The sequence below is a fragment of the Ahaetulla prasina genome, chromosome 1, assembly GCF_028640845.1.
Source record: "Ahaetulla prasina isolate Xishuangbanna chromosome 1, ASM2864084v1, whole genome shotgun sequence".
NCBI classification, from domain to species: domain Eukaryota; kingdom Metazoa; phylum Chordata; class Lepidosauria; order Squamata; family Colubridae; genus Ahaetulla; species Ahaetulla prasina.
The window spans coordinates 234,708,948-234,736,884 of NC_080539.1; the positions used below are offsets into that span (position 1 = coordinate 234,708,948).

Consider the following 27,937-nt stretch of genomic DNA (forward strand, 5'->3'; position numbering starts at 1 on the left):
CTCTAGGCAAACAAGGGCAGAGGACAGCAGATTTATAGATTTCTGATAACTGTAGTATATCAATATATTCAGTTGCAATTAGGTTTGCAATTAATACTCACTGAGGACAAGTGACTGGCTTCATCCAACTGGTATCATCCAACTGGGCTGCTTTTTTCCTTATTCTTATTTACAAGATTATTACACAGCACATTTCTATACAGAAATATGTAAATGAAAATAAAAATAAGTGAAACCTCACTGTGCTGCTGAAAAAGCATAGAATTACCTTTAGCTGTTCTACTTCGGAAGTGGCGTTTTCCTTCTCCTCCCAATATAAAATTTAAAATATATAAAATATAAAATTTTCCAAGCTGGTAACTTAAAAAGAGTACCTTGGGACAGTGCAGCCAGAAATAACAATCGGGCAATACCCCTCTGCATCCAATCATTGGGGACCAAATGCCCATGACACTTTCTCAATTAATTAATTAATTTGTTTGCCACCCATCTCACCATGATTTTGATTTTGGCTTTGACTATGATAAGAGATCAGATTCTTGGGTCAAACTTTCTTAAGTCTGGAATACTGAATTCCTAAGAGACCAATAGATTTATTAGCCAAAAATCCTTCTGCAGGTAAACCCTGATTTATGATCACAATTACGTCCAAACTTTCTGTTGCTAAGTGAGCCATTTGACCTTTTTATGACCATTTTATGACCTTTCCTGCCACAGTTGTTAACCACTGCAGTTGTTAAAGTAGTAACATGGTTCTTAAGTGAATTTGGCTTCCCTATTGACTTCCTATGTCAGAAAATTACAAAAGGGGATCACATGACCCAGGGACGCTGCAACTGTCGTAAATACAGGCCAGTTGCTAAGCTTCTGAATTTTGATCATGTGACCAAGGGTATGCGGCAATGGTTGTAAATGTAAAAATGGTCATAAAGTCACTTTTTTCAGTGCTGTTGTAACTTTGAGCAATCATTAAACAAGCAGTTTTAAGTCAAGGACTATCTGTATGCTAGAAGGACTCTACGATAGGGAAACTGCATAGGAGGACATACATGAACACACATGTGATGTTGGGGATAGGAGAGAAGCAGCTCTTTGCTTGACCCAAAACAATTTGGGGAGGAAACTAGCTTCAGAAAAGAAAAGTCTAGAGGCACAAAAATTCTGGTACAATTTCCTTTACTCTGCATTTCAAATTAGGTCCCTCAATCTCTCCGGCAGACTTTGTTAGCTGTGAGTTATTCGATATAGGGTTATTGATCTTCCAATTTTCCTGAAAGATCAACAGTCTTATCATGTAGAAGCATGCACAAATTAATGCTAAATAAATAATAAAAACTAAAGCTTGAATCTCTGACCCCATCACATAGTCAGGAGTGCAGTTGGTGGTTAGTTTTCCTGCCAAGAGGTGACAGTAGGTAGGATGGGAAAGAATAGCAGGTATTCCACCAATTTTTGTCACAAAACTATGATTAAAAAAATGGGGGGGGGAGGAGATAGCAAAACTGCCTGGTCTCAATGCTAAGGCATGGCAAAGGGAAGCTTTGGGGTACAATTTATGTCAATATACTTTTGTGCCAAATAAAGGCTGAGAGAAAAGGCCAATAATCAGGACATGAGGAAGATCCCCATGAGGAAATAAAAGTATCCATGGAAATTCAGAGTATGAAGAACCACTTCCAGTTTTGCTCACATAATTGTAAATTATAGGATATGGTAGTGTGGTAGAAGCTTCATGGTCAAAAATGAGTAAGTAAAGTAACTGTAAAGTAAAAAAGAAAGCAATGATTAGCAATCTCATAATTCCCCACATAGCCATAAAATTCAACTCAAACAATCCTGTTGATATTAAACTGAATTCTTTCACTTTTTCTGAATTTTGGTAAATGGTATAATATAAACAAAGGTTTCAAAAGGGGGATACCAATTTAACAAAGGTTATGTAGATGCCAATAGATTGAGATATGGATGATCTGAAGTAGATTGGCAAGGGTTTTTTATTTCCATTTCTCAAAAATGGGGGGGGGAGAGTAACATGACCCTCTCTGCTAACTAGAATCAGAATAACCAAGCTTTTCAGAAGAAGGCTGCAGCTGCTACATCTGGATTTTGGAAGTTGGCCTACTAAATGCATGCACACACCCACAAACAAACAAATCTCTCACACAAGTAGACAACTAATCTCATTTTATACACATAAAATGAGCTAAGTCCACCCTGCTCATTCAAGTCAGTGCCCATTCATTTTTAAACACTCAGACACACAGTTACATTAATTCCCTTGGACATATTTAAAAATATCCCTGCATTACCACAAATACACATTCACACTTCCCTACATTAGGTCATTTCACAAATTGAACTATGCAATAAATAATTTTGCTTGGTTTTAGTTTTGGTGTGCACTGTCAATCCAGCCACTGTCCCCCCCCCCAATAAACATGACTTAAATGCAGGATTGTGCATCATGTGGAAACCAAGGGGCATCGCATGACCAAGGGGTGGCAATCTTCTGCGCATGCTCGTTATGGCGGCGTTTTGAAAACTCACGGAGACGGCGGCTGGAAATCCTTGGCCCGCGATGTCGTTCTGCCGCTCGCCTAGCTGCTAGCCCTCTGGCCCCGGCTTTGTGATCTTCTCGGCTGCCGAGAGCGAGGTCTTTCGGCCCCATTGAACTCTCGGCTCCCGAGTACGGGGCCGGAGTGTGTCTGAAAGCAGCGGATGGTGGCGGCCATGTTGGGGGAGGTATGAGGAGCCGCCCGGCATGACTCAGCTGTTTTCCGGCCGTTTTGGCCAGGAATATTAACGGACATCAACTACGGACACCAACGAAGGCTGAGGATTGTCCCGAACACCGACGGAGGAGAGCGGTATGCTGGATACCGGGTGGACACCGGGTGTTTGGGTCGCAGTTAACTATGATTGCTGGGACATTGTATGGGCACGGATATCGCCCTTTCCCTCCCTCCCCTCAGGGACTGGAACATTGCCTTCTCCCCACTGCTGACTTTTGCTATGGCCTGTCAAAATACCGCAATTGCCATCAGCGGTTTCTTTTCTCTGAGTCGCTCTTTCCATCAGCGATGGAGGGGTGGCTTGGTCTAGACAATTTTAACAGAGGCATAGTGGCACGCTGGGACCATATCGGCCCCAGAAGTATAATCTGCCGACTTGAGGAGGAGGCATGGACGGCATGAGGACATCGGCGGCGGCGTTCCAATTAGCGTACTGCACGGGTCCTTATCCCGGAATGGCGCGCTGCCGGGTTTTCGAGAGAGACCTTTGTCATTCTTATGGTCCCACGGACTCCTACGGACTAGGACCCACATGGTTGACCATCTATTGTTGGGTCTTGGCGATCTCTGGATACGACGGTAACATCTCCGACGGCTAAGGATGGACATTTTTTACCGCAATTATATGGACTATCCCTCCATGAGATATTCATTTGCCAAACTACTACGACTGCGAGGTTCCCCCGCCTCGCAGGAATGGCCCTCCAAACTATCGAGGGCTTACCTTAACGAAGGGTCTTGGGACCCAGAGAGGTGGCATGCGGGCAAGAAGAATTTGTGGGGTTTTTTAAATAGATTTTTAAATAGGAGTTTTTTAAGGGGGGGGGAGGGACTTGACGGGTGGGGGTGAGAACCCATCGGGGAGGGATCCAGCCCCTGTGCTAGTTCGCGACATTACTCTATCGGGTCCGAAGGCAGGGGGGGAGGGCGTTGTTCCAGGACTAGAGGGTTGTTCGATCTGTACGGTAAGTGGGAGGGGCAGATATGGCGGGGGACGGGGGCCGTATCGAGAGTTGGGAGCACGTGTTCGATGTTTAAAAGCGATCACGTGCTCCGGCCCCCCAGTCCCTGCCCGTTCCTCGGGCGGCCTTGATCCTCAGAGCTTGGATCTGCGGCTGATGTTATGCAATGCCCGGTCCGTGGTTAATAAGGCCCCCCTGATCTGTGATCTTATTCAGGGGGAGTCCGCGGACCTTATGGGCATTACGGAGACCTGGCTGGGCCCAGAGGGGGGGATTCCCCTCGTTGAGATGTGTCCTCCAGGTTTCCGAGCATTTCATCAGCCGAGGGCCCAAGGTAGGGGTGGGGGGGTGGCGGTTGTTATTAAGGAGGATCTGGAGCTGAGGGAGGCCACTGTTCCTCAGATTGCCGGCTGTGAATCCCTCTATGTGCGGTGGGGCCATAGGAATCAGTTGGGCTTGGTGATCGCGTACCTGGCTCCTTGCTGCGTGACCACAGCCCTGCCTGAGCTGTTGGAGGTGCTTGCCGCTGTGGTGGTTGAGACCCCCAGACTTATAGTCATGGGGGATTTCAATCTGCCATCAGTTGGCTTGTCATCGACAGCAACTCAGGAGTTCCAGGCTTCCATGACGGCCTTGGACCTGATTCGAGTAAATGATGGCCCTACGCACATGGGGGGAGGCGCGCTGGATTTGATTTATATCTCTGGACAGTGGTTAAATGATCTGGTATTAGATGATTTAGTAACAGAACCAATGTCATGGTCCGATCATTTTCTCCTTCGCCTAGACTTCCGAACCGCCATTCACCACGCGGGAGGCGGAACCTATCGTTGGTTCCGTCCCAGGCGCCTGATGGACCCTGAGAGGTTCCTGGCGGGCTTGGGCCATTCCTGAGGATCTGGCCCACGGCACGACTGAGGAACTGGTCGCGGCCTGGGAGCGGGCGCGGCTGGGGCCTTGGACCGTGTCGCGCTGCGACCTCTGACCCGGCACAGATCTCGTCCGGCCCCTTGGTTCTCCGAGGGCTGAGGGAGATGAAACGCCGAAGAAGACGCCTGGAGAGCACCTGGAGGTCCAGTCGCTCCGAGGCTGATTGGACACTAGTTAGGTCCTATTCTAGGGCCTACCTAGTGGCAATGGGGGAGGCGAGGCGTTCCTACGCCTCCACCCTCATTGCGTCGGCAGATAACCGCCCGGCCGCCCTGTTTGGGTGACCGCTCCTCCTTCATCAGGAGGTGCGGGATGACCCTTTGCAGGGACGAGCCGAGGAGTTTAGTGGTTATCTATACGATAAAATCGCTCAGCTCCGGGACGGTCTGGACCGAATTTGGGATGATCCAAGCGAGGGAGAGGAGACACGTCTTGTTGAGCTCGTTTGGGATGAGATTGACCCTGTGGCTCCCGAGGACGTGGACAGGTTGTTTTATTTTTATTTATTTATTATTTATTTATTATTTAAACTTATATACCGCCCTATCTCCCAAAGGACTCAGGGCGGTTTACAGGCATATAAAAACATCAATATACAAATTAAAATAATCATTAAAAGACTTATTCTAATGCCAATAATTAATAATACCAATTATTAAAAATAGAAATATAAATATTAAAATCAATTTAAAACCCCTCTAAATTTAAAAGTCTAAGCCAGTCCTGCACAGATGAATAAATGAGTCTTGAGCTCGCGACGGAAGGTTCGAAGATCTGGAAGTTGACGGAGTCCTGGGGGGAGTTCGTTCCAGAGGGTGGGAGCCCCCACAGAGAAGGCCCTTCCCCTGGGCGTCGCCAGACGACACTGCCTAGCTGGCGGCACCCTGAGGAGTCCCTCTCTGTGAGAGCGCACGGGTCGGTGAGAGGTATCTGGTCGCAGTAGGCGGTCCCGTAGATAACCCGGCCCTATGCCATGGAGCGCTTTAAAGGTGGTCACCAAAACCTTGAAGCGCACCCGGAAGGCCACAGGTAGCCAGTGCAGCCTGCGCAGGATGGGTGTTATCACGGGAGCCACGAGGGCTCCATCTATCACCAGCGCAGCCGCATTCTGGACTAACTGTAGCCTCGGATGCCCTTCAAGGAAGCCCCATGTAGAGGCGTTGCAGTAATCCAGGCGAGGCGTCACGAGGCGTGGTGACCGTGCATAGGGCCTCCCGGTCCAGAAAGGCGCAACTGGCGCACCAGGCGAACCTGGTAGAACGCTCTCCTGGAGGCGGCCGTCAAGTGATCTTCTAGAGACAGCCGTTCATCCAGGAGGGCGCCTAAGTTGCGCACCCTCTCCATCGGGGCCAATGACTCGCCACCGATGGTCAGCCGCGGATTTAGCTGACTGTGCGGGATGCGGCATCCACAGCCACTCTGTCTTGGAGGATTGAGCTTGAGCCTGTTTCTCCCCATCCAGACCCGTCGGCCTCCAGACACCGGGACAGCACTTGATAACCGTTGGGGTGGTCCGGTGTGGAAAAGTACAGCTGGGTGTCATCCGCATACAGCTGGTACCTCACACGAACCCCCTGAGGATCTTACCCAGCGGCTTCAGGTGGAGGTTGAACAGAGGGGGGGAGAGGATCGATCCCTGCGGCAACCCACAAGTGAGGCGCCTCGGGGCCGACCTCTGCCCCCCTGTCAACACCGACTGCGACCGGTCGGAGAGATAGGAGGAGAACCACCGATAAACGGTGCCTCCACTCCCAATCCTCCAACCGGCGCAGCAGGATACCATGGTCGATGGTATCAAAAGCCGCTGAGAGGTCTAATAGGACCAGGGCAGAGGAACAACCCCTATCCCTGGCCCTCCAGAGATCATCCACCAACGCGACCAAAGCCGTCTCCGTGCTGTAACCGGGCGGAAACCGGACTGGAGCAGGTCTAGATAGACAGTTTCATCCAGGTGCAAGGAAACTGATATGCCACCATACTCTCTACAACCTTCGCGCGGCGGGTTGGAGACCGGACGATAATTACCTAAAACAGCGGGTCAGGAAGGCTTCTTGAGGAGGGGCCTCACCACCGCCTCTTTCAAGGCGGCCGGAAAGACACCCTCCACCAAGGAAGCGCTCGTAATCGCCTGGAGCCAGCCTCGTGTCACCTCCTGCGTGGCCAGCACCAACCAGGAGGGGCACAGGTCCAGTAAACACGTGGTGGCATTCAGCCTCCCAACAGCCTGTCCATGTCCTCGGAGCGACAGGGTCAAACTCATCCCATAAAATGTCACCAAGACCGCCTCAGTCGTCTCACCCTATCACCGCAATCTTGGTCCAAACCATCCCGAAGCTGAGCGATTTTATCGTATAGATAACCGTTAAACTCCTCAGCACGTCCCTGCAGCGGGTCATCCGCTCCCCTGGTGTAGGAGGGAGCGGGTCACCCAAACAGGGCGGCTGGGCGGTTATCTGCCGATGCAATGAGGAGGCGTAGCTACGCCTCGCTTCCCTCAGTGCCACTAGGTAAGCCCTAGTATAGGACTTCACTAGTGTCCGATCAGCTTCCGAACGGCTAGACCTCCAGGAACTCTCTAGGCGTCTTCTCCGGCGCTTCATCCCTCTCAGCTCCTCGGAGAACCAAGGGCGGTTGGGACCTCGCCGGGTCAGAGGCCGCAAAGGCACGACACGGTCTAAGGCCCCGCGGCCCGTTCCCAGGCCGCAACAAGTTCCTCAGCCGAGCCGTGAGCCAGACCCTCAGGAAATGGCCCAAGCTCCGTCCGGAACCCCTCCGGGTCCATCAGGCGCCTGGGACGGAACCAACGAATCGGCTCCGTCTCCCTGCGGTGGTGAATGGCGGTCAGAAAGTCCAGACGAAGGAGAGAGTGATTTGACCATGACAAAGGTTCAGTGACTATTTCCTTTAAGTCCAGATCTCTCAACCACTGACCAGAGACAAAAATCAGTCCAGAGTGCCACCCCCAATGTGAGTAGGGCCATCAACTACTTGGGTCAGGTCCAAGGCCGTCATGGAAGCCATGAACTCCCGAGCTGCTGTTGATGACGAGCCGGAAGATGGCAAGTTAAAGTCCCCCATGACTAAAAGTCTGGGGGTCTCAACTGCCACCCCGGCCAGCACCTCCAGGAGCTCGGGCAGGGCAGCTGTCATGCAGCAAGGAGCCAGGTATGCGACCAGCAAGCCCATCTGACACCTATGACCCCATCTCACCAAGAGGGATTCGCACCCGGCAATCTGAGGTACAGTGGTCTCCCTCGGCTCCAGACTCTCTCTAATCACAACCGCCACCCCCACCCCTACCCTGAGCCCTCGGCTGATGGAATGCAGGCCGGTGGGCACATCTCAACAAGGCACGCCCCTTCTGCACCCAACCAGGTCTCCATGCGCCCATAAGGTCCGCGGCGCCCCTGGATAAGATCATGGATTAGGGGGCCTTATTGGCCACGGACCGTGCGTTGCACAGCATCAGCCGAGGCCCAGGCTCTGGGAGTCTTGACCATCCGGGAAGCGGGAGAAGTCTGGGGGCTCGGGCGCGGTCGCCTTCAACCATCGAGCGCGCGCCCCCACAGAACGATATGAGCCCCCACTTCCGTCATATCTGCCCCTCCCACTTACCGTGCAAATAGGACCACCCTCAACCAACGGAACACAAACCCCCCCCGTGACCTCCGAACCTATTAACTTACCGCGAGCACTGCAGGACTGGACCCCAACGGGTTTCCCCAACACCGTCCTTACCCTCCCACCCCTTAAAATGCCCTGTCTAAAACCCCAAAGGCTCCTCCTCTTGCGTGCCACCTCTGTGGGTCCCAAGACCCGTCATAGAGGCCGGCCTTGATAATGTAACAGGCCGTTCCCGCGAGGCGGGGGCACCTCGCAGATGCAAGAGTTCAGTTCTAGAATAGCGCATACAGTACAGTAAAAGTCAGCGGAAGATAGATCGTCCCAGGTTGGCAGAGATGTTAACAGGGATGTTCTCCTGAGGTAACTCTCAAATTAGGATCCAGATGTAAGATGACATAAGATGTAAAAATGGACAGTCAATCTCCATGGTACAAGTGGGGTATAAGATGTAACGTGTAGCATATAAGATGTAACATATACTCTAACCATCAAACCATGGTACAATCTTGGTAAGTCCATAATCAGCGACTAATAGCCCAGGACTTAGATAACACAATCTGTCCAGAGGAACATCCGGGTCCCAAGAAAAAGGGGGGAAGGGGAGGCGCTCCATGGCCGCCATCAAGCCACCCTCTACGTCCATCGCTGTTTCCAGATGGCACTCCCATCCACTCCTAGCAGCTCCCAGAACTCCAATCCGACTCCAATACAGCCCATCAGCTCCTGACGGCTCCCCAAGAGATCAAAAAATGCCCGAAAGTTGTTGTACGTCCCAAAATCCCCAACACACAGGGGGAGGGCAGGCGCGGCCAACATCGCCGCAATTAGGGAGCCAAGCCCGACCAAACCAAAAAGGCAGGCCAGAAGCGTCCTCCTCCTCTCTGGTATCAAAGGGATCACAGTTGTCCTTGTGGGAGGGAAGATCTTGTACTTGCGATAGGAGAGATCTTATGGCAAAAAGCCGGGAAAGCAGGAAAGCCAGGCCGAATAGGCCACACCGCCCTCCTTACCTCCAATGTCCTCCGATGTCGCCCCCACCCTCTGATATCGAGGGGGCCGCTGTTGTTAAACAGGAGAGGGTCCTTAAGAGTCCTTGGGAGTCCTTAGCGTAACAAACGTGGGGAGCAAACCAGGAAGAGCTGGGAGGGGCGGCACACTAGCCGAACGCCGACCAAAACGCCACCTCATCCCCGACACCTAAAATGGCCGCCGTCATTCGCCGATCGCCCTCCCGGCCCGTTCTCAGCAGCCGCGGGTCCTAAGAGGTCCACAGACCTCTCCCGCGGCTGCGAGGAAGATCGTCTACCAGACCGGGGGGCGAAAACGGCTAGACGAACGACCACGATGCTGCCATTCGCCCGGCGAGCTCAGATCCGCCGAGCCGAGTTTTCACAACAGCGCCATCTTGCGCACGCGCAGGAGCCTTCTTTTGTTTTGTTGGGGAGGCTTCACGCCACGACATGTTTACTGGACCCGTGCCCTTCCTGGCTGGTACTGGCCACTCAGGAGGTGACACGAGGCTGGCTCCAGAGGATTATCAACGCTTCTTTGCGGGAAGGGGTCTTCCCCGCCGCCTTGAAGGAGGCGGTGGTGAGACCCCTCCTTAAGAAGCCCTCCCTGGACCCAGCTATGTTAGGTAATTATCGTCCTGTCTCCAACCTTCGCTTTGTTGCGAAGGTTGTAGAGAGTGCTGTGGCGCGACAGCTACCCCAATACCTGGATGAAGACGTCTATCTAGACCCGTTCCAGTCCGGCTTCCGACCCGGATACAGCACGGAGACAGCTTTGGTCGCATTGGTGGATGATCTCTGGAGGGCCAGGGACAGGGGTTATTCCTCTGCTCTGGTCCTATTAGACCTCTCGGCGGCTTTTGATACCATCGACCATGGTATCTTGCTGCGCCGGTTGGAGGGATTGGGAGTGGGAGGCACCGTTTATCGGTGGTTCTCCTCCTATCTCTCCGACCGGTCGCAGACGGTGTTGACAGGGGGGCAGAGGTCGACCGCGAGGTGCCTCACTTGTGGGGTCCTGCAGGGGTCGATCCTCTCGCCCCTGCTGTTCAACATCTACATGAAGCCGTTGGGCGAGATCATCAGTGGTTTCGGGGTGAGATACCAGCAGTACGCTGATGACACCCAGCTGTACTTTTCCACCCCGGACCACCCCAATGAAGCTGTTGAAGTGCTGTCCCGGTGTGTGGAGGCCGTACGGGTCTGGATGGGGAGAAACAGGCACAAGCTTAATCCCTCCAAGACGGAGTGGCTGTGGATGCCGGCATCCCGATTCAGTCAGCTGCAGCCGCGGCTGGCTGTTGGAGGCGAGTTATTGGCCCCAAAGGATAGGGTGCGCAACTTAGGTGTCCTCCTGGATGATCGGCTGTCGTTTGAAGATCATTTGACGGCCGTCTCCAGGAGGGCCTTCCACCAGGTTCGCCTGGTTCGGCAGTTGCGCCCCTTCCTTGATCGGGATGCCTTGTGCACAGTCACTCATGCACTCGTTACCTCTCGCTTGGATTATTGTAATGCTCTCTACATGGGGCTCCCCTTGAAGTGCACTCGGAGGCTTCAGCTAGTCCAGAATGCAGCTGCGCGGGTGATAGAGGGAGCTACGCGTAGCTCCCACGTAACACCGCTCCTGCGCAGACTGCACTGGCTGCCTGTGGCCTCTCGGGTGCACTTTAAGGTGTTGGTTACGACCTTTAAAGCGCTCCATGGCTTAGGGCCTGGGTACTTACGGGACCGCCTGCTGCTACCATATGCCTCCCACCGTCCCGTACGCTCCCACAGAGAGGGACTTCTCAGGGTGCCGTCCGCCAAACAATGTCGGCTGGCGGCCCCCAGGGGAAGGGCCTTCTCTGTGGGGGCCCCCACACTCTGGAACGAGCTCCCCCCAGGTTTACGCCAAATATCTGACCTTCGGACATTCCGTCGCGAACTAAAGACACATCTTTTTATTCGCGCGGGGCTGGCTTGAACCAAATTTTAACTTTAAATTAAATTATTAATTTTAAATTTTAAAATTTTAAATGGGGTTTTAGTTATGGTAAATTTTTAACTTTTCAGGCTAATTTAAATAGGTTTTTTAAATGATATTTTAAATTGTACATTGTTGTTGGTTTTACTTTGCCTGTACACCGCCCTGAGTGAAGGAGAAGGGCGGTATAAAAATCAAATAAATAAATAAATAAAAATAAATAAAAATAACGGCCATAAATTATATTTACAAAACATAGAATACTTTAGAATGTAATAGCAACCCAGCCACTCCCAAGTAAGACATCTCATACTTCAAATGTGGTAAGTGTTGGTATCTTTTCTTTTATGTACACCGAGAGTGTATGCACCAAGACAAATTCCTTGTGTGTCCAATCACACTTGGCCAATAAAGAATTCTATTCTATTCTATTCTATTCTATTCTATTCTATTCTATTCTATTCTATTCTATTCTAATTTGGTATGAAAAGTGGAAGAACAGCGTATGCTATTTTGAGTTTCTGGTATAAATGATTTTTTTAAAAGTATGAACTAAAGTTTCTGGTACTTACACTTATTTACACTGCAGTTTGGAATGAAGTCTGGAGAGATTAAGCCAGAGAAAGGAGTCGTTGCATGCAAAACGTGTGAATTATAAACTCTCAACACCCTCACGCGTGAGTCTACACCGCAACTTAGAGGAAGAGGTATCCCTTCTTAGCAAAAGAGGCTAGGTGCGTAGGAATAAATAAGAAGAAGAAGAAGAAAACCCCAATCTTGAAAAAAAATCAAGCTCGAAAAAAAGGTCGAGTTGCCTGGTTCAAAAAAAGTGCCAGGATTGAACATGCAATTCAGTGACGTGACAAAAAACCAAGTTCTAAAGTCATAAAATGGGCTGTACCACTTCAAAATAGGGCGAAACTTTAACGTCATTTACTACTTCTCTGCGATATGAAAAACCCCATTTGGGAAATCAGCACGAAAGGAAGTAAAGGGCTTGGATTCAAACCCTTCTGTCCCCTCCGGCTCTGCTGCTTTTCCTACTGGCAGATTTAAAAAAGTTATTTAGAGAAGCAATCGAGAAAGCGAAACCTTGTCTACCTTCTGAAATGGAACAGTCCATTTTGCTTACCGGAGGTCGTCTTATCTATCACGTGCGCGTAACTCTGTAAACAAACAGGAGCAGAAGTTAGCAAAGGTTAGTGCAATGCTACAAAACGCATGTCTGAGTTGCAGTTACAGATGCCAGATTAAAGACCTGAGTTATTAACTTTTTGAATTAAAGTTGCGATGGATTTTGAAAATTGCTCTTTTGTTAGCTTTGATTAGTTGGAAAGCAGTGGAGTACTATGAAAAGAGACCATGGAGAGATTCAGTCAGTTCCTATTAAAATTTCCATTGGCCCAATTTCTGCCTCTGCTTAAAACTGCCTCGCAGGGTTGCTGTGAACTTAAATTGGAAGTTTAATTTAAATTCAGTTTAATTCAACTTCTGCCCTGAAAAAAAAAGATGGGCTGTAGACAGAACAAACAGATTTCTTGAACTCATACAAGAGGAGCTTTGTAGGTTGTAGTAACTGCAGAAACCTCATCAATTGCTTACAATTGGGTGTCCGGCTAGTTTACATTTGTCTTACAAAGGAGAAAGAAGGACACAGATAGAAACAATTTTCTATCAAATCCAAAGAACAGCTATCCTGCGTGAAACTAAACCACATTTTCATTTTCTTCATTTTGAAACAGTATAGGCAGTCCTCACTTTATGGCCACAACTGAGGCCAACATTTCTGTGTCGAGGCAAGACAATTGTTAAGGGAGGTTTGCCCTATTTTATGACCTTGCTTGCCACTATTGTTATGTGAATCACTGCAATTGTTAAATCAGTAACACAGTTATTAAAGAAAATGTAGCTTCCCCATTGTCTTTGCTTATCAGAAGGTCGCAAAAGTTGATCCCATGACCTTGGGACACGGGAACGTTCATAGATACGAACCAGTTACCAAACATCTGAATTTTCATCACATGATTCTGGGGATGCTGCAAAGGTCGTAACTGAAAAATAGTCATAAGTCACATTTTTCAGTGCTGTTGTAACTTTGAACAGTCACTAAATGAACTGTTGTAGGTCAAGGATTATCTGTACAGGTAGTCTTCACCTTATGACCACAACAAAATTTCCAAACCGTCTAAGTAAGACAGTTGTTAGGGGAGCTTATTATGATCTTTTATGATCTTTCTTGCCACAATTGTTTTGTGAATTGCTGCAGTTGTTAAATTAGTAACTGTTATTAAAGAGAATCTAGCTTCCCCATTGACGTCAAAAGGTCACAAAAGGTAATCATATGACCCTGGGACACTGCCACCATCATAACTATAGGCCAGTTGCCAAGCATCCAAATTTTGACCACGTGACCATAAGGATACTGCAACGGTCATAAGTATTAAAAACTGACATGACCACATGTTTCAGTGCCATTGTAACTTGGAATGGTCCCTAAACCAATGATTGTAAGTCCAGGACTTCCTGTATTGTTCTTGATAGGTTGTGCAAGCATTTCATCCACACTCTGTCCACATTCTGAATGCTTACGAGAAATATTGGACCAGAACATTTAGAATTGGCACCCCACCTGATCAGTAGAAGCCAGAAGAATTTTAGTCCAACACACGGGCAAGAAAATCATTTAGACAGAAGCTAGTTGTATTGTGGATCAGTTGCTTTGCATTTGTTGTCCTTCATATTTCTGGACACTTGTCTGAAGTATCCAGATGGTCAGTTCTGAATTTTAACCCTGTTTCAAAACACATTTAGCATATTAGAATTCCTGGCTTGATGATAGTTCTGCCTTTTCTTTGTAACTGTGATCTTTTCTATAACACAGAAAGCACTCTTAAAAACATCACAACTGCCTCACTCATTCTGATTCTAATCAATTTTATCAAATGTTAGTATTCACATGTTATTTTTTTTCCTCTGGAAAATCCCATCCACCCCCCTAACAAAGGCACAAATTAAATTGTTGGTAAATGCACATATGCTTTAACTGGTATTCCTAAAGGAGAGTAGAAGAAAGAAACAATGTTAGAATGAAACACATAGGACTAACCTAGATTAACAATTTTCCGCATTTGACTTCATACATACAGCTAACAGTGCTTTGATATCTTCCCTATTTGAACTATACTTGAATAATCTTTTAAAGGGCCCTTTATCAGTATTCCCTGAGGCTGTGCTAGCATATATTTAAGCCAATTGCAATTGTCTCTCTTGCAGAGAGAACAAAACTATTGGTTGCTGGTGAGTAGCTTCAAGAAAGGTTATAGGTCTCCACAGGGAGTGCCTGTGATCTTTATAAAGTGTATTTCCCTCCAGCAAGTCTAAATACTCAAGATAATTTTTAAAATGTCACTCAACCTATTACTGAGCATACTCTTACTACTCTCCTCATTTTACATACATTATGGTACAATCTATTTTTAAGTATATTAAAATCTTCTCTAAATACAAAAAATTAGCTGTCTGGAATAGAAAGATATTTTATATAGTCTAGATCAGGGCTGTCAAACTCCCAGCCCATGGGCTGGATGTGTCATGCACGGGCCACACCAAGTTTAGTGAAGGTAAAAAAAGTCCCCTTACGTCACATGATGCTGCTGTGATAAAGTAAGTGTGACACCCCTGATTTAGATTAGTCTACACAATTATCTATCTACACCAGACACACATACACAGATACAAATATATTCCCTTTTATGACCCTGTAATCCCTTAATTCGAGATAGAGTTGGAGCAACTGGATGGAGCTGAGCGTTTACTGACCAGATGCCCTTCCTGATGCCTACGCAGAATTCATAAAAGATTTTTTTTCTTTGTGCCTTTGGAGAGAAACATCTGTTGCTACCTAGGATTGAATTCTCAATCTTATGGGAGGTGAGTGTCTTCAATACTAGGCCCCCATGCCATATGTAAATGTAGGTATAGATATATATGTAGTGGTATGTGTGTAGATAGATAGATAGATAGATAGATAGATAGATAGATAGATAGATAGATAGATAGATAGATAGATAGATAGATAGATAGTTGTTGTTAGTTGCGAAGTTGTGTCCGACCCACCGCGACCCTATGGACAACATTCCTCCAGGCCTTCCGTCCTTCACCATCCTCTGGAATCCATTTAAACTCATGCCTACTGCTTCAGTGACTCCATCCAGCCGCCTCATTCTCTGTCTTCCCCTTCTTCTTTTGCCCTCAATCTTTCCCAGCATTAGGCTCTTCTCCAGTGAGTCCTTCTTTCTCATTAGGTGGCCAAAGTATTTCAGTTTCATCTTCAGGATCTGGCCTTCTAAAGAGCAGTCAGGGTTGATCTCCTCTAGAACTGACTTGTTTGTTCGCCTTGGAGTCCATTGCACTCATTTCACATGCTAGTAAGGTTATGCTTAAAATCCTGCAAGCTAGGCTCCAGCAGTATGTGGATCGAGAACTACCAGAAGTACAGGCAGGATTTCGTAGAGGCAGAGGAAATAGAGATCAAATTGCCAACATACGCTGGATCATGGAGAAAGCTAGGGAGTTCCAGAAAAACATCTACTTCTGCTTCATTGACTATGTTAAAGCCTTTGATTGTGTGAATCACAACAAAATGTGGCAAGTTCTTAAAGAGATGGGAGTACCAGACCATCTTATTTGTCTCTTGAGAAACCTGTATGCGGGTCAAGAAGCCACAGTGAGAACTGGACACGGAACCACTGATTGGTTCAAAATTGGGAAAGGAGTCCGGCAAGGCTGTAACTATCACCCTGCCTATTTAACTTATATGCAGAACACATCATGAGAAAGGCGGGGCTAGATGAATCAAAAATTGGAATTAAGATTGCCGCAAGAAATATCAACAACCTCAGATATGCAGATGATACCACTCTAATGGCAGGAAGGAAGAGGAACTAAAGAGTCTCTTGATGCGAGTGAAGGAGGAGAGTCCAAAAGTTGGCTTGAAACTCAACATTAAGAAAACTAAAATCATGGCATCTGGCCCTCTCAATTCCTGGCAGATAGATGGTGAAGAAATGGAGGTAGTGACAGATTTTATTTTCCTGGGCTCCAAGATCATCGCAGATGGGGACTGCAGCCAAGAAATTAAAAGACACTTGCTCCTGGGGAGGAAAGCTATGGCAAATCTAGACAGCGTACTAAAAAGCAGAGACATCACCCTGCCAACAAAAGTGCGAATAGTCAAAGCTATGGTTTTCTCAGTTGCAATGTATGGCTGTGAAGGTTGGATAGATAGATAGATAGATAGATAGATAGATAGATAGATAGATAGATAGATAGATAGATAGATAGATAGATAGATAGTTGGAATGTATATTAGCTATAGACACAATAACAAAATAGAGGTGGGGGAAGGCTCGGTGGGTTCCACAGATAAAAGGCCCTTGCAACTTTTTTAAACTAACTAATTCTAAATATTTGCTGAACCTCTAATGCTTGACCAATACATTAATTAATATAGTAAAACAGATATTTTTCCCTTCCCTTCCTTTATAACTGATGGCATTTAGGGAATGTGGATAGTCAAATCACCTGACACCAAACTGAATATTATGCAGAAGAAAGAGAAGAATGAAGTAAATTCCCAGATTCATGTATAAAAGCTCCCTAAGGCTCTGCCTGTGCAATTTGATTCAGAAATAAGTCCTACTGAGTCAGTGGAACCTATTACCAAATAATTGTGGTAAGATTGCAACCTAAAAACAGGTTGTTTAAACCTACCTTGCCATTCTTTTTGGGTCACCTCAGTAGACAACTAATGAGTTTGTTCTGGTTAACAACAGTTTGAGAATTATTACAGCTTTCCACTGTGGCATTCTGGTAAAAATGGAGAAAATTGATGGATTGCGAGTCATGCTGTGAACAGTTTATTGTAGTTAAGGTCAATTTTTGAGACCTCTCTGCCCATTTTTCTCCATTATGCTTGAGGGGAAAAACACTTTTTATTTTTCCTGTAGTTTGCTTAAACTTTTCAATTCATTCACAGCAGGAAGAAGAGAGTGGCGGCTTGTTTAAATGTTTCACCGACAGCATCATTTGGAAAGTACTGGATGCTCAACACAGATAGCAATGTAAGAAAGCTTTTTAAGATCTTTGTAGAAGTAACAAGATCAGTGACAAAGTCTTCCAAGGAAGAAATGGCAACTGAAGAAGATTCTGCTAAAAGTGAAACCAACAAGTATGGTAGAATAAAGAGCCAGTGAGTAGATCATCCCTTTCTAATTCCTCTCTGGGCAAGAAGAGGATTTGAGTCACCCACAAGTACTCCATGCAGTTGCTGTTTATGAAAAGACACGAGACAGTGGTCTCCATCAAATTTAGAGCTCTGGAAGACAAGGGAAAGCCATCTTCTCTCAAAATATGGTTGTTCCCTTTCAAAAGGACACTGGTTCATATAGTTCCTTTTCTGCAGGATCCAATCTGGGTCAGTCACCAGGACCAGAGTTTTTGTTTTCAGCAGACTAAGCCTCTGGTCCCAGTTTGGACTTTGCAGTGTTATCCGGCGACACATATATTCTGCTTCATTCGTGCATTCCTTTTCTAAACACCTTTGAATATTTCTTGATAATTGCTTTTCAGCTATTAGAAACCTTTAGATCTATCCGTATGGCAGCACAGGATGAGTTTCCTTCAATCTTTAGCAAAAACAGTTTTAACTAGGTTTAAGGACCTAAACTAGGGACGCAGTGGCTTAGTGGCTAAGACGCTGAGCTTGTTGATCGAAAGGTCGGCAGTTCAGCGGTTCGAATCCCTAGTGCCATGTAACGGAGTGAGCTCCCGTTACTTGTCCCAGCTTCTGCCATCCTAGCAGTTCAAAGGCACATAAAAATGCAATTGGAAAAATAGGGACCAACTTTGGTGGGAAGGTAACAGCATTACATGCACCTTTGGTGTTGAGTCATGCCGGCCACATTACCATGGAGACGTCTTCGGGCAGCGCTGGCTCTTCGGCTTTGAAACGGAGATGAGCACCGCCCCCTAGATTCGGGAACGACTAGCACATATGTGCGAGGGGAACCTTTACCTTTACCTTTCAGGACCTAAACCAAAATTAATTTGGAATAAACAGCAAAGGGATGATTAGAACTTTGATTTTGGTATGTAGTAAATGGACTAAGGCTCCAAAGGATTTGAAATAAAATTTTGGAATTAAAAGAAACTGTCCCATAGGGAAATACTTTTGTTTTGAATTCTCTTTTTTAAAAAAAGCGTAAGATGACACAGTCACGGTTCAGTACTAGAGGGAAACAGAAGGAAGATTACAATTAAAGAAAAAGAACCCTTAAATTTGACATACTAATACAGAACAGAGCAAAATATTTTAACAAGACTGACTTATGGTAGAGCTAAAAAAAAAAAGTCCTTAAGAGCAGCCTGATATTGGTGACTTCATGGATACATCTATATTTTTATTTTGGCAACATTAGAAAGTGGTTTTAACGTTGCCCACTTCTAGATGGTGGTCCTTTTTATAAAATTCTTAAATCTCACCCTCAACTTGGAAGCTCCTGGTAATTTTACATCCAAGTATTAACTGGGTCTGCTCTACTCAGTTTTTTGGTTTTTTAAAAAAAATCAGCCAAGGTTATTGGTGCTGCTGCCATAGAGTGTGATGGATAAATAAGACTTTCTTGATCTAGCAAGAAGGTTTTTGTTTGGGTTGATGAGTCAGGGTCTTAACTTCAAAGAAGAAAATCCAGCCTTCTTGCCAGTCTCTTTGATGGACAGTTATGATATTAGGAAATCTCAATATTAGAAGGCCTGAAAATGGCTTGGAGGAAGCTAGTGGGTAAATTTCATTCTATCACAGCAGCTAATAATCTTTTTATATCTAGAGCTTGATGTTCCACCTCTCTTGAATTTAAATGAAGAGGGTATTAGCCAAAGGTTTTTCCTACTTACATTTTGAAAAATCAATTGTAAAGGCTAATTGTGGAGTTTGTTTATAGTTTATCATCATTTTATTCTGCTTCTGATTCCCACATACATTATAATACATCATATATAAACATATAATAAAAGTGTGGAATATTTTACAAGCAGTGGTTTGACTTTGTTGGCGTCTTTTTTGAAATATTTCAAGTAGAACACAAGCAGAACACCATCTTGAGTTCCTGGGACAAATTTGCCATGTCACAGAACAACTTGCTATGGCCAACTCTCTGTGGGCCGACTCATCACAGTACAAGAGTTAAACTAATATTGAAAAAATGATGGAATAAAATAATTTTTAAAAGATACCAAAGGAGGGTCAAAATAAAATGTGAATGACAAAAATTAAAATTATTTTAAAAATTATTTTAAATAGTTGAATTTTCCCACAGTGAGTTGTCCTTGGCATGTTGGCTGTGGCAAGTTGTCCTATTCCACTCTACAACTACCCCATGATCCTTGGAAAAGACACTATAGGTTTAGAGTTGCAGGCAATTACTACATTCACACTGCTGCATGTTCAAAACACTTTTTTCTAAATTAATTGCTTCTAAAATTCTGTACAGCTCTAATAATCAAGTGAAAAGTTAGGCTTGGAACAAGAATCAATGGACCCAAGAGTCCATTTTCATTTATTCATTACCAGGGCACTTAACATGACCATTAACTCAATCTCAATATGAAAAAGAAATATGATATACTATGTGATCACAATAAGATTCCTGTTTCAGTCCATGACTTAATCAGTCTTTGTTCATCATGAAATGTACTAGGTAAATGTTAAGACACAGCCAGAATATTGCAGTAACAGCAAACCCCTTCTAAAATAAATTTTATAAATTCTCCATGACAGATAACAGAATGAAGATACAAAAATTAAACAGAAGAGCATGGTCATGCCTGACCATTTCGATGTATCTAGATGTTATCCCACAAATACAGTCTTCTCTTTGTAGGTGTAATCATTTCATTAATTGATGGCAATTTTTTTTAAAAAAAGTAAGATGCTAATAGCAATTGATCTATGGAAGAAGGGACTAAGAAAATCCATTAAATGCTTTATACTTATATTTTATACTTTTTAACCATCTTTCAAGTCGAAAGGTCAGATGTACACCTTTGTTATGGTTTCAGTGAAAATACCCACAAAATCAGGTATTTTAAGGAAAGTATGATACTGCTTTAGACATAACAACTCTTGGTGGCTCACATAGAACTACACAGTTCAGGATTTTCCCATGGCACATGTAGGGATGGAAAGATGCAGTATTAACTTTTGCTAAAATGTAGATTCTTTGTCAGAGATCCATCTTACTTCTGGCAGAAAGTGAATCTCTTAGGCCAAGTATTTATTATGAAGCCAATCAATATGATTTGTGGCATACACTATGTAGGCATTAAGATATAATGTTCTTATGAAGAGAGATTTTGCTGTATATTTGTCTTGATTCAGTCCTCTCAGCAGTGCAATGCACAAGGTCACATGGGAAAATGAAATGTATAAACCATAATGATGATAATGATATTTGAGGAAACAAAGCCTAATCGCCTCAGAAGCTTATGCCACAATAAATGTGCAATATAAAACTTCTGAGCAACAGTAAGAGAACAGCTGGACCTGAACCATTAAAACAAGCTGTCTCACTACTCACACAAATTTGTTGACTGAGCTATAATTGACTGGGTTCACTCTGATACATCATTAATTAAGGCTGCAACCACAAATGCTGAGTTTTCACATAACCTGGCCAAAGCTAAGGAAGCCACCATTATAAGTTAGATGGATATTTGAAGCCAATCAGTAAATCAGGCAAGTTCTTTGATGGAAAGTAGAAGAAAGGTAGGATTAAATACATCAAATTAAGGTAAGTTTGTACAGAATTTCAATAACTACTGAAAAATGTGCTCCTCTGCAATAAACCTAGCAGAAAAACACTACTTTTCTCCACATAGTTCCTATCTGAGAGAACTAAGGAAAATTAAAATGAAAAAGGCAATGAAACAATACACAAACATTTTACATTCTTTTATTTTTGAAAAACAGGGAGATATTTGATATGTGTATTGATCTGATTGGTCATTAATATGCTCATCATATGTTGAATGGGAAATAAGCTTACGTGTTAATGGGGGAAAGAGAGAAAATAACATAAGCCCCATACTGACATATAAACCAACATGTCCAATTTTAAAGTAAGAGAGAACTGTGCTGTTTCAAGTATTCGGTAGATAATTGACTATATAACCATCTTTGCTCTTTCTCAGCTATGCTCCAGACAGGTTCTTGGAACCTCTACCTTGAAATCTGACCCAGGTGATTCACTCCAAAGGGACACCAGCAATAAACAGTATGAAAGTAAGTAAATTGGGTAAGAAAAATGCAAATAATTTGGGCAAGTGTTTTTTATTAGTATACAGGCTTGTCAAAAATATTCATGTTTTCTACTTCCATTTATATGACATTAGATAGCTACTAGAAACATGAAATGGAAAAAGAGGTAAGCCAAGCTGTGTTGCAAAGCAAAAAACAGATGAAGAATAATATAGGAGGTTTTCCAGTTTGGGGGTGCGATGAGAGATGAGTCAGGAGTGGGAGGTAACTGAGATTTGGCTGAACTATTGTTCCCAATCATTCAATCAAGTGAAAATTTAGACTCTGTGAATAGATAGATAGAGAAAGAAAGAAAGAAAGAAAGAAAGAAAGAAAGAAAGAAAGAAAGAAAGAAAGAAAGAAAGAAAAAAATTTTATTGGACACACAAGGAATTTGTCTTGGTGCACATGCTCTCAGTGTACATAAAAGAAAAGACACATTCATCAAGAATCGTAAGGTACAACACTTAATGATAGTCATAGGGTACAAATAAGCAATCAGGAAACAATATCAATATAAATCGTAAGGATACAAGCAACAAAATTACAGTCATACAGTCATAAGTGGAAGGAGATGGGTGATGGGAATGATGAGAACTGATTTGCTGCAAATAAATATTTATTTTATTTATTTATTTTATTTATTTTGTCACAACATCATACAAAAAGATTATATAGTATATAAACATATATATGAGTAAATATTAGGAGGTATAAGCATATATATATATAGGAAGAAGAAAAGAAAAACAATAGGACAGGAACGGTAGGCACGTTTGTGCGCTTATGCACGCCCCTTATGGTCCTCTTAGGAATGGGGTGAGGTCAATAGTAGAAAGTTTTTGGTTAAAGCTTTTAGGATTATGGGAAGAGACCACAGAGTCAGGTAAAGTATTCCAAGCACTGATGATTCTGTTACAGAAGTCATATTTTCTGCAATCTAGATTAAAGCGGTTAACATTAAGTTTAAATCTTTTGGTTGCTCTTGTATTATTGCAATTAAAGCTGAAGTAGTCTTTAACAGGAAGGACATTACAATAGATGATTCTATGAGTTAAACTTAGGTCTTGTCGAAGGCGACGGAGTTCCAAGTTTTCTAAGCCTAGGATTTCAAGTCTGGTGGGATAAGGTATTTCGTTGTTTTCAGAGGAATGGAGAACTCTTCTTGTAAAATATTTCTGGACACGTTCAGTTGTATTGATGTCAGAGATGTGGTGAGTGTTCCAAACAGGCGAGCTGTATTCTAGAATTGGTCTAGCAAATGTTTTATATGCTCTGGTTAGTAGTGTGGTGTTTTTGGAAAAGAAGCTACGCAAGATTAGTTGATTAGTAGCAAGATTCCATATCTCATGGAAAACTGGGTTGAGGTCTAAACTGTGGACTATAATATCAACCATCCTTTATAAAATGGAAACCACCAGCAGAATCGATATATCTTCCTCCTCCCTTTCTTTATGGTGCAGCCTCACCACATTTGCAAGACGATCAGCATCTATAACACTGGAAGTTACTCCATGGTGGGACATTACACTAGTTTCCCCTCCCCTATTTTTATTCCTTCTCTTGAATTACATGCAAGAAATTACACATCATCTTCAAGTTTCTCACTGAGCTGCTGTCAGTGTTGGTTTTGGTTTTTAAAATGCCGTTTCTTAGCTTACCTTAATTGATGATGGGATTTTAAAAATAAAATTAATAGATGAAGTGGAAGAGAAATAAATTTTAAATCAATAAATGTTAATGAATGTTCCCATTTTTAGAAATTTCATCTTAAATACAAGTAATCTGCTTACCAACCATATGTTCACTGACCATTTGAAATTATGAAAGTGCTAAAAAAGAGACTTATGGACAGTCCTTTAAGTTCCGGCCATCCCAGCAGCCCCCAAATCACATGATCTGGATGCTTGGCAACCAGCTTGTAATTTTATGGTTGCCAAGTCCCATGGTCACATGATCACCATTTATCACCTTCCTTGCTGGCTTCCCAAGCAAAGTCAGTGGGGAAAACATCAGGGAATGTCACACGTGTCAGGTGCAAAGAATTGAGACCACACATTAAGTTCCAGTTAAGATGGTTTATTGCTTTGGCCTATACACAAGAATCTAGTCAACTGTCAGCATTAAATTGGTGCTAGTTACAAGTCAGCAGAATTAAAGGTGGGCTGAATTTAGGTCACTTGTGGGAACGTAATGACTTCAGGCTGATTCCTTTCTTGACTCTACCCCCAGACTCTGCATGCTCTTCTCCTACACATATCACTTCAGTAAATCTCTCATGACCTTCCCCACTCAGCAGCAGCAATCCTGACCATGCTGTTATCATGCCTTGCGAACCATCGTACAAGCTCCCCACCCACCAGCAGCCATTTGTGGCCCCATAGTGTACTAACAAAACCAACCTTACCTGACTGCCTGCTTGCAATCCACGTGGCACTCAGTTAATTAACCACGAACTTGCTGAACAAGGGGTTTGCCAGAATCGCCACTACTAAATGTCATGATAGCATTACTTAATGGAAATTCTGGTCCCAACTGACATAGTTTAGCAAGGATTAACTATTGTGATAACCACATGGAACTATACTCTTGAGGTGTTATTACATTTTATTTTATTTATTACAGGATGAATTTTTAATGAAGCATACCAATAAATCTGTCATGCCCCAAAAGTAAGAAGTCACTGGTGGATATTTTGATCTATGTTCTTTTTTTTTAATGTTGGGGAAAATATTTATTTCTGAGTTTGAACAAGAGACTGTTCAACGTGATTAAGCCTGAGATTCTTTCCAGAGCAATTTAGAATGTGCTTTATTGTTGCTTCCTTATTCCTCCACTAAAAGAAACTATTGGGGAATATTTCAGAAATGTATTACACTGAAATCCTTGAAGCTATCCAGCTGAACCTTGTCACCTTAATATTGCTTAATAGATCTACCATCTCTGCTATTTTCATTCCATTTTGCAAAAAGAAGAGGCAGCTGTGGGCACTTTTATGCTTTGCCTATCTTGAACTTTTTACTGAATCAGATCCTGAAGATAATCTTCCCTTTGATCTCAAATTCGAATGTAATCATTTTACTTTTGAATCTCAGATTAGACACAGTATGTGTTGTCCCCAAAACTGGCCTCTGGCTTGCTGTCAAAGCTGATGTCACCGAACAAAAGGTGTGATACAAAATTATACTTTTATTTTGGTACCAAGATATAAGGACCTTGGAAAGGTACCAAGGCCCTGATTACAATCTTACAGCAATTCTTATAGTCAAAGAGTGGTCCCATCCAACCCTTTGCCCTTCCCCTAATAATACCTGCATAACAGATAATATTGATTAGTTATTTGGATTATAGCCCATAAAACCTTTACACTTGCTATGCTAAATAGCTAAATGTCGCGTCACCTGTTTTTCATCCCAGATCACGGATATCTTGCAAAGTGTCCTAGTTTCATGTGCCAGGTATGTGGTTTTTGGGATTTTTCTTATAAGTGAGCGATTCTTGTTTCTAATACCCTAGCTAGTGATTTTTTAATAGGAAAGGTGCTAGCTACGACTGTGCAGCCCCCCCACCCCCGCAGAGAAGAATTTTTTTTTTAAATTTACATTTATATCCCGCCCTTCTCCGAAGACTCAGGGCGGCTTACAGTGTGTAAGGCAATAGTCTAATTCTATTTGTATATTTTACAAAGTCAACTTATTGCCCCCCCAACAATCTGGCTCCTCATTTTACCTACCTTATAAAGGATGGAAGGCTGAGTCAACCTTGGACCTTGTGGGACTAGAACCTGCAGTAATTGCAGGCAGCTGTGTTTTAATAACAGGCTTCTTACAGCCTGAGCCACACCACGGCCCTAATAAAGCATCGTTAATTCTTTGTCTAAGGTAGCACCCCCGCTCCCCCGCAACCCCCCCTTCTGCAGAGAGAGCGAGAGAGAGAGAGAGAGGGAGGAGCAAAGCTGTTTTATTGTCTGTTTTTAAGACAAAACATGTTTTTATCAGAATTCACATTCCTCACTCTCATGTGCATTACATCCACACCTGGGTCCTGTTGCCACATATGACCCTTCCTCTGATCCTCTGGGCCTCATCTGTACATACATTCCATCATCTGATCCTTCATTAGCCTGTACGTTTGTGGGACTTTATGGTGAATCGTATTAAAACATGAGGCATTTAAAACATGAGGCATTTTAAAAATGTTGGTTACCACCTTTAAAGCGCTCCATGGCATAGGACCGGGATATCTTCGGGACCGCCTTCTGTTACCACATGCCTCCCACTGGCCGGTACGCTCCCATAGAGAGGGCCTCCTCAGGGTGCCGTCAGCCAAACAGTGTAGGCTGGCGACCCCCAGGGGGAGAGCCTTCTCTGTGGGGGCACCTGCCCTCTGGAATGAGCTTCCTCCAGGACTTCGTCAACTTCCTGACCTCCGGACCTTTCGCCACGAGCTTAAAACATATCTATTCTTCCGAGCAGGACTGGCTTAATAGGGTTTTTAAACATGGATTTTATTGGGGTTTATTTTATATTTTGTATTGTATTTTAAATTTAGGCTTTTGGAATAAGTTTTTTAAATAGTGTTTTTATTGAAATGTATTGTATTATTTTATCTGCCTGTTCACCGCCCTGAGTCCTTCGGAAGAAGGGCGGTATAAAAATTAAATTATTATTATTATTGTTATTGTTATTGTTATTGTTATTGTTATTATTAAAAAGGAGGAAAAATACCATAAAATAGTAATGGGCAGCAATCTTATTTTTATTTATTTATTTATTTATTTATTTTTCGTATTTTTATACCGCCCTATCTCCCTAGGGACTCAGGGCGGTTCACAGCCAGATAAAAATATACATATAAATACACAATAAAACATCCATTAAAAAACTTATTACAGATGGCCGAATAATTAAAAATGACAATACAAATAATAAAATCCCTATTAAAACCAATTCGAATTTAAAATCTAGTCCAGTCCTGCGCAAAACAATAGATGTGTCTTAAGCTCCGGCGAAGGTTGATCGGAAGTTGGCGAGTCCTGGGGAAGTTCGTTCCAGAGGGTGGGGCCCCACAGAGAAGGCCCTTCCCTGGTGTCGCCAGCCGGCACTGCCTGGCCGACGGCACCTGAGGAGTCCCTCTCTGTGAGAGCGCACGGGTCGGTGAGAGGTATTCGTAGCAGCAGGCGGTCCCGTAAAGCTGGCCCTATGCCATGGAGCGCTTTGAAGATAGTTACCAAAACCTTGAAGCGTACCCGGAAGGCCACAGGTAGCCAGTGCAGTCTGCGCAGGAGAGGTGTCACATGGGAGCCACGAGGGGCTCCCTCTATCACCCGCGCAGCTGCATTCTGAACCAACTGGAGCCTCCGGGTGCTCCTCAAGGGGAGCCCCATGTAGAGAGCATTGCAGTAATCCAGACGAGACGTCACGAGAGCGTGAGTGACCGTGCATAGGGCATCCCGGTCTAGAAAGGGGCGCAACTGGCGAACCAGGCGGACCTGGTAAAAAGCTCTCCTGGAGACAGCTGCCAAATGATCTTCAAAGGACAGCCATTCATCCAGGAGGACGCCCAAGTTGCGCACCCTCTCCATCAGGGCCAATGACTCGCCCCCAACAGTCAGCCGCGGCTGCAGCTGACTGTACCGGGATGCCGGCATCCACAGCCACTCTGTCTTGGAGGGATTGAGTTATATCTTGTAGGTATAATGTCTATTCTGTTCTAAAAATCCATGTTCTGATCTTGGCCATATTGTCCATGCTGCCTTTTTAGAGAACAGGATCCTGGGAAAATTTTCCCTTTCGCTTTGTGAATAGCAAGCTTGTCGTGCAACCATTTTATGTGGCTTGCTTGTAGAATGCTCTTAAAAATTCTGAATGTGCCACCAGCTCAAGCAGATTTATTTAAATCAGTATGGATACCTTCTTAATAAATATTGCATAAATTCCATTGCTCATTTCTTAGAAATAACAGCTGCGGCGGCATTAGCCTTTCCCTGACACTCTGGTTTTCTTGCACAGGCATCATTTGTTACAGGATGTCACATCTTCCCACCTGAAGCCCCAAATGGTTAGGCCTAGAAGCCACTTTTTTTTCTCTCCTTCTGTTGCTATTTTATGCAATAAAACACCAAAGCTATCTGCAACAGGGATCAGAAGTGGCAGCTGGTTTGTGAAATCCAGACAAGAGTCAAGAAAAGAAAAAACAAGGGGCTCCTTTGCTAAAGGCTTTGGTGAATCTTTTGTCCGGCAATTAATCTGCAGCAATTTGGAACTTGCATGCAGTATGAACAACCCATCTGAAACAATAAA

The 27,937-nt window shown here is 44.3% G+C and overlaps 1 protein-coding gene and 1 long non-coding RNA gene across 11 annotated transcripts in view; one reads left to right on the forward strand and one right to left on the reverse strand.

The window, feature by feature from the left end:
- The window catches only part of KYNU (kynureninase), a 147,926-nt gene extending 135,809 nt beyond the window's left edge, over window positions 1-12,117 (reverse strand). For 3 of the 10 annotated variants that reach the window (XM_058193725.1, XM_058193692.1, XM_058193637.1), the window contains exon 1: window positions 11,854-12,117. The gene's annotated coding sequence lies outside the window, so the exon portion shown is untranslated. The other 7 variants (XM_058193703.1, XM_058193681.1, XM_058193714.1 and 4 more) reach the window with 5 other exon arrangements.
- A 243-nt stretch (window positions 12,118-12,360) lies between these two features.
- LOC131189231 (uncharacterized) lies at window positions 12,361-27,935 on the forward strand. The gene is made up of 6 exons (XR_009152953.1): window positions 12,361-12,479; window positions 15,064-15,211; window positions 21,530-21,620; window positions 24,261-24,307; window positions 25,053-25,093; window positions 27,647-27,935. It is a non-coding gene; the product is annotated as an uncharacterized LOC131189231 (long non-coding RNA).
- The last annotated feature ends 2 nt before the right edge of the window (window positions 27,936-27,937 follow it).